Genomic DNA, 6,000 nt, shown 5'->3' on the forward strand with positions numbered 1-6,000 from the left:
GTGTTTTCCAACAAGCCGGGGATAGTGAAGGGAGTGATGCATCGGATCCACACAGGGGATGCACCCCCGCAGGCAGTATCCCCATACCGAGTAACGGGACCCTATAGGGACAAGGTGCGGAAGGAGCTGGACGAGATGCTGAGGGAGAACATAATCGTCCCCTCTTCTAGTCCTTGGTCCTCTCCGATAGTCCTTGTGGACAAGCCTGATGGGAGCATTAGGTTTTGTGTTGATTACAGGAAATTAAACCGTGTAACCACTCCTGATGCCTACCCAATGCCCAGGCTAGACAACCTGATTGAAACCATAGGGGGTTGTCGGTTCATCTCATCATTGGACCTGGTAAAGGGATATTGGCAATTAAGAATTGATCCCAGGGATCAAGAAAAGACTGCCTTTTGCAGCCCTTTTGGTCTCTATGAGTTTCGAGTCCTGAGCTTTGGTCTCAAAAATGCACCAGCCACATTCCAAAGGCTGATGGACCAGACCTTGGCAGGGCTCAGTGACTTTACAGTGGCCTACATTGACGACATAGGGATCTTCAGTAATACCTGGGAAGATCACCTGATACACCTGGAGGTAGTGCTGCAGAGGTTAAGTGCAGCAGGGCTAACAGTAAAGGCCAGCAAGTGTCAGCTGGGTAGCCCAGAAATAAAATACTTGGGTCACATGGTAGGGGGAGGAGTGATAAAACCCCTGGAGGCCAAAATAGAAGCTGTTCGTGATTGGCCTAGACCCAACACCAAGAAAAAAGTCAAATCATTTCTTGGGTTGGTGGGCTACTACAGAAAGTTCATCCCGAGGTTTAGCGAGATTGCGGCTCCGCTGACCGATCTGACGAGGAAGAAGGCTGATGACCGCATCCCGTGGACTAGCGACTGTGAGGCGGCGTTCCAGAGGTTGAAGGAGGCGTTAATCAACTATCCTGTGCTGCGTGCTCCAGACTTCGACCGGGAGTTCATCATCTACACCGATGCGTCTAACAGCGGGGTAGGAGCAGTTCTGTGCCAGGAGGATGAGAATGGTGACCAGCATCCAGTATCCTACCTGAGTAGGAAACTTCAAAAAGGACTATGACTTTGAAGTGAAGGTGGTCAGAGGGTCAGTGAACTGTGTTGCTGACGCCTTATCAAGAAGACCTGAAGAATGAAGACGGCGAAAGAACATGGACTATATGTATATAATGATGACAAAAAGTAAAATGTACCTGGTTTTGAATTGGTTTGTATGAATAAAGGTAAATTGATGTAATGTAGATGGTAAATGTTTAAATGCCTATTTGCTATGGTTTAACTTAGAATGTAAGTTTAAGTAAGTATGGTATTATATGTATAACTGTTGTTGTGTATTTTATTCAGGTTGTTTTTTGGTGAAAAGCACGTTAGCTTTCCCCCTACAAAACAACTTATAAAGAGGGGAGGTGTTACATACAGCACTGATGTTACCTGTCTGTCATGGGTTTGGAGGGAAAGTTCCATCCTATGGGGAGTGGAAGGCGGGACATCAGGAGGAGGGGCTGTACTGTATAAATATGTGATGCGTGTGTGGTGAAAGAGATGCTGAGAGACACTGGGTTGTGACGAAGCAGCAGCTGGGAAGAAGAAGCTGTTGTGGGAGTCTGTGTGTCAGACAGGGTACTTCTGTGTGTCAGAGTACCAACCTGATAGGTTCAGGTGTCTGTTGGTTAGCCAGAACTGATAGGTTCAGGGTCTGTGCTTTAAGTTAAGGGTTCTGGGTGAACCAAACTGTATGCATGTACGAGTGAGAATAAGCCACGTTACTTTATTTTATTCACCTAATCATTTTATTATCTCTGTGTGTATTTAAAATAAACCTTATTCTTTTTATTGTTTAAAAATCCATCCCTGGTCTGTGTGACTTCTTAAAGGGAATGGTTGGTGGCAGCTTAGTGTAACTGTGTGACATATCCCAGTAGGTCTGGGTTTGTCACAAACACAAGTCATGGGCCAGGGCGTGGACTCACCTCTCTCTGTTACCATCTCCACACAAGAATTGGAAGTTGTTCATGACTTTGTGTACCTTGGCTCAATGATCTCTGACACTCTTTCCCTAGATGTCGAGCTGGATAAGTGCATTGGCAAAGCAGCTACCATGTTCTCTAGACTCACAAAGAGAGTATGGCTTAATAAGAAGCTGACGGCATAAACCAAGATCCAGGTCTACAGAGCCTGTATCCTGGAATTTTTAGCATGTATACATTACTGAAACACTGATGTCTACATTGGCTCGGTCATGTCGTGATAATGGCTGATGGTCGGATTCCAAAAGATCTCCTTTATGGAGAATTAGTGCAGGGAAATAGCCCAAGAAGGAGACCACAGCTGTGATACAAGGATATTTGCAAGCGGGATCTGAAGGCCTTAGGAATCAACCTCAACAGATGGGAAACCTTGACATCTGAGCGTTCAGCCTGGAGGCAGGCAGTGCATCACGGCCTCTCCCAATTTGAAGAGACACTTGTACAGCAGACCGAGGCAAAGAGGCAGTCCCGAAACAAGCAAAACCAGGGAGCTGGACAGCGGACAGACTGTATTTGTCTTCAGTGTGGAAGGGATTGTCACTCCCAAATTGGCCGTCTCAGCCACAGTAGACGCTGTTCCAAGTCCTCCATTCAGAGCATGTTACCAAGCCCTGCTTGTCCTAGTTGGAATTCTTTTTCCTATACCCCGAGGAACTCCAGTTTTGTTTCCTTTTTGCCACCATATTTCATTCTACTGTTCCCATGTAACGCTGTTTTAAAATATTTTTCCCATGAAGCATAGCCAGGCAGTCATATCTATGGGTGGCATGCATATTTTAGGCGGCATAGACAATAGAGTATGGGCTTTCCTAGACTAGACTAGACCCAGGCTGTGCCAGCAAAACTGCAGTCCGGCTTGGTTTTCCAGTGTCACGTTGCTCTGTTTATCAACCCAGTAGAAGGGAACCTGAGTCAGGGACTGCATATGCATTACAGTACAAACTAGCAAAACACTATCATATATTTGTGGAATCTGACTTTTGCTCAAAAAGCATGACTATGATTGGAAGAATCCAATCAATATAATTCCTGACCAACCAGCTTCTCTCTCACTCTTTATCCGTGTTAATTTTATACCACCTCCCACATAACATAACTTCAGGCTCAATCACATGTAAGAAGTGAACCCCACTTATGCCAATTCATTTCATCCCTCTCTTATTTTGATATATTTTTCAGTGGTCACATGGTATATATATTAGTGGGGACATTTACATTGTTTGGAACTGTATCAATTCATTTCCTTCTATTTGAATCATTATAGCAGGCTACAATGCTCTTTAATTTTGTATCAATTCAATTTCTCCACATTTTCCTGGGGCAATCAAGCATTTAAAAAATTTTATTTATACCCTGCCTATCTGGTCATTGCGACCACTCTAGGTGGCTTCCAGACAAAATAAAGAGTAACATATACAGTACATAAACCAAAATGAAAATTCTCTCCCCCTCCCCTTTCCCCTTCCCTCACTCATCCCCTTTTCCTTTTTTTCCTGCATATCTGTTTTTTCTTTTCCCTTTTGCATAGCATCAGGAGGGGAAGTGGGTTTTAAAAGGCTTGCAAAGTAGTGTGAAGAGCAGGGTTAAAAAAGAGAGTTTCATACAACACCCCTTTCTATACAATGCAAAACAGGAAATATCCTTTTCTTGGCTCAAGCCTTTTCACCCTCAAAGGGGGGGGGGAAGCAATGTTTGGGGGTGGCAACAGCAGATACTAGCGATTTACTGATATCCCTTTTAAAATGTTTTTAAAAAGGGTACAAACACAGTGGCCATAGCGACCAAAAACTTGACCCCTTTACAAAGGATATAAATTGACAGCAACATTCACACATGCTGAAATGATAAGGAATGAAGTGGTACATCATTGGTACAATTTAAAACAACCTTCTCAGAAAGGAGGAAATAAACTGATTGCCAGGGCAAATGAACTGATGTTAGCCATGCATTGTGTGAACAGAAAATTTTGAAAAGATCCAAATAATGGCCAAAACAGCATAACTGGGATTCTTTTGGCAGGTGTGCTCAAGCCCTTCATTTTTTAAAGGTTTTCCTTGATATTTGTGCAATGTTGAAACCATATACTTGCAGTATTTTAAAATTATTTTATTATGAACAGAAAAAAAGAGAACAGAGAGAAGCAGCAGCAAAGAAAGGAGGAGAGATACACAAGATTCTAAAGGCATACTTACAAGCTAGGCATAAGCATTACAGAGCATTTGAATATTTGCAGAATTCAATAAAAGCTCACCTCTTTCATTCTGTGTTCATTAGAAGCAGCAACGTGTCTTCTTAAAAAAAAAATCAGTAAAGTTAGAACTCACAGGAACTCACAATTATTTAAAGAAGCAAGTCATCTTCATATGTAATCCCTGGTATTTTTATGAGGCACCTGAACGGGAAATATGCAATATGTAATAGTTTTAGTACTATTTTTTCTAGCCAAAAATAGCCTAAAACAACATTGTTTTCTACACTGTTTGTCAAAAAGGTTAATGAATAGCAGAATTATATTTACGTTATCTGAATTGTCATGCTACTTTTAATTGCAGAGTTAAAACTGTATCCACAGGGCCTTTAGCACTAAGTAAATACAGATCAATTATTGAATGAAAGCCAAGATTACAGCTTTATTGGAGAGCTAATTTTATAATCACAATAACCTGATAAGAATGAGCGTATTGCAGATAAAAACACTGCAAAATACAGTACATGTTGGGTTATTAGACAATAGAGTATTTCCTATCAGAAGATAGTAGAGCAGAGTTGAATTTGCATTTCAGCAAGCAAGAAGTACCTTCAAAATTACTCTAATACTGCAGTTCCTCTTTATGTATTGATCAACAACAGATACCCCATTTCAAAGAAAGGATAACTTAACCTAGACATGAACCATAATTCACAGCTCATTTTCAGAAAGAAGGGGTGTTGTCATCCTTCATTCTCTACCTCCCTCTAAATTTTAAAATAAATGTGTTATTTGGCACAAATATATACTACATCCACTATTAATGCCTGTGGCTAGACATTTAACTTGTCAGCAGACATACTTTTATGTATGGCACTCCCTGTTGAAATCCGATATGGAGTCAAAAAATAAAGTAAAGTAAACCAAGTGGATAATGGTTTGGACTTTTGGTTATTCTAAGCAGCATTAGCTAGACATAATAATACAACAATGAGCCAAGGAAGAGACTATGTGAAAAGATAAAGAGATAATGTAAACAGTGTAAATATATGAAGATATATAGTAAGAGTTTATGAACTAGATATTGTTATTATTATTATTGTAACACAATAGGTATTGTTCTGTTATGTTATTTTGGATTGATATGCTTTAAATAAAATTTTAAAAAGCAGACATACTGTATATTCCTGATTTCTCTTACCTCTTTTTATGTTAATTCATTACCAGCCAGATTAAATACTGTAACTGGTAGTCACTCAGCACTTAGCTGTGGATATCATCTAGTGGTGAAAAGGAGTGGATAAGCAGCATCAGAGGAACAGTATATAATTCTGGATTTGACCGGTATCATCTGCATCCCATCTTTCAAAAGAATATTTGAGGGCCACACGATACACAATAAGATAGTCCTGTTCTCTCCCCTGCTCAGCTTTGTCCTTCACCAACCCTTGCACTGGCATGTGTGCTTGATTGTGTCAGGTTTGTCAAGTAATGGATGCCTGGATCACAGCTTTCAGGGAAACCTTGTAGTCTGGTCTGTTATATATATTTTATATCTGTAATACTTAAATAGCACTATACCAGTTTGAAAGAAATAAAAAACCCAAAGCATTAAAAATGACACTAGCAGCAATCATCAAATAATACTGTGACAGGTAATCAGTGCAAGGGTGGGCAGAAGAAAAAGCCTCAAATGTAATGAGTTTGCTAAGTAATAAGATTTCAGAATAAGATCTAGATGTTGTCTGCTTATTGGTGACACCTATTACTA

At 40.6% G+C, this 6,000-nt stretch overlaps 1 protein-coding gene across 1 annotated transcript in view; it reads right to left on the reverse strand.

Annotated features, from left to right (window-relative positions):
* The window catches only part of LOC110073452 (neuropeptide Y receptor type 6), a 31,558-nt gene extending 27,189 nt beyond the window's left edge, over positions 1 to 4,369 (reverse strand). Inside the window, exon 1 of the mRNA XM_072990124.2 lies at positions 4,293 to 4,369. The gene's annotated coding sequence lies outside the window, so the exon portion shown is untranslated. The remainder of the gene's footprint in view (positions 1 to 4,292) is intronic.
* Positions 4,370 to 6,000: the final 1,631 nt, after the last annotated feature.

This window comes from Pogona vitticeps, chromosome 2, assembly GCF_051106095.1.
Source record: "Pogona vitticeps strain Pit_001003342236 chromosome 2, PviZW2.1, whole genome shotgun sequence".
In the NCBI taxonomy this organism is placed as follows: Eukaryota; Metazoa; Chordata; class Lepidosauria; order Squamata; family Agamidae; genus Pogona; species Pogona vitticeps.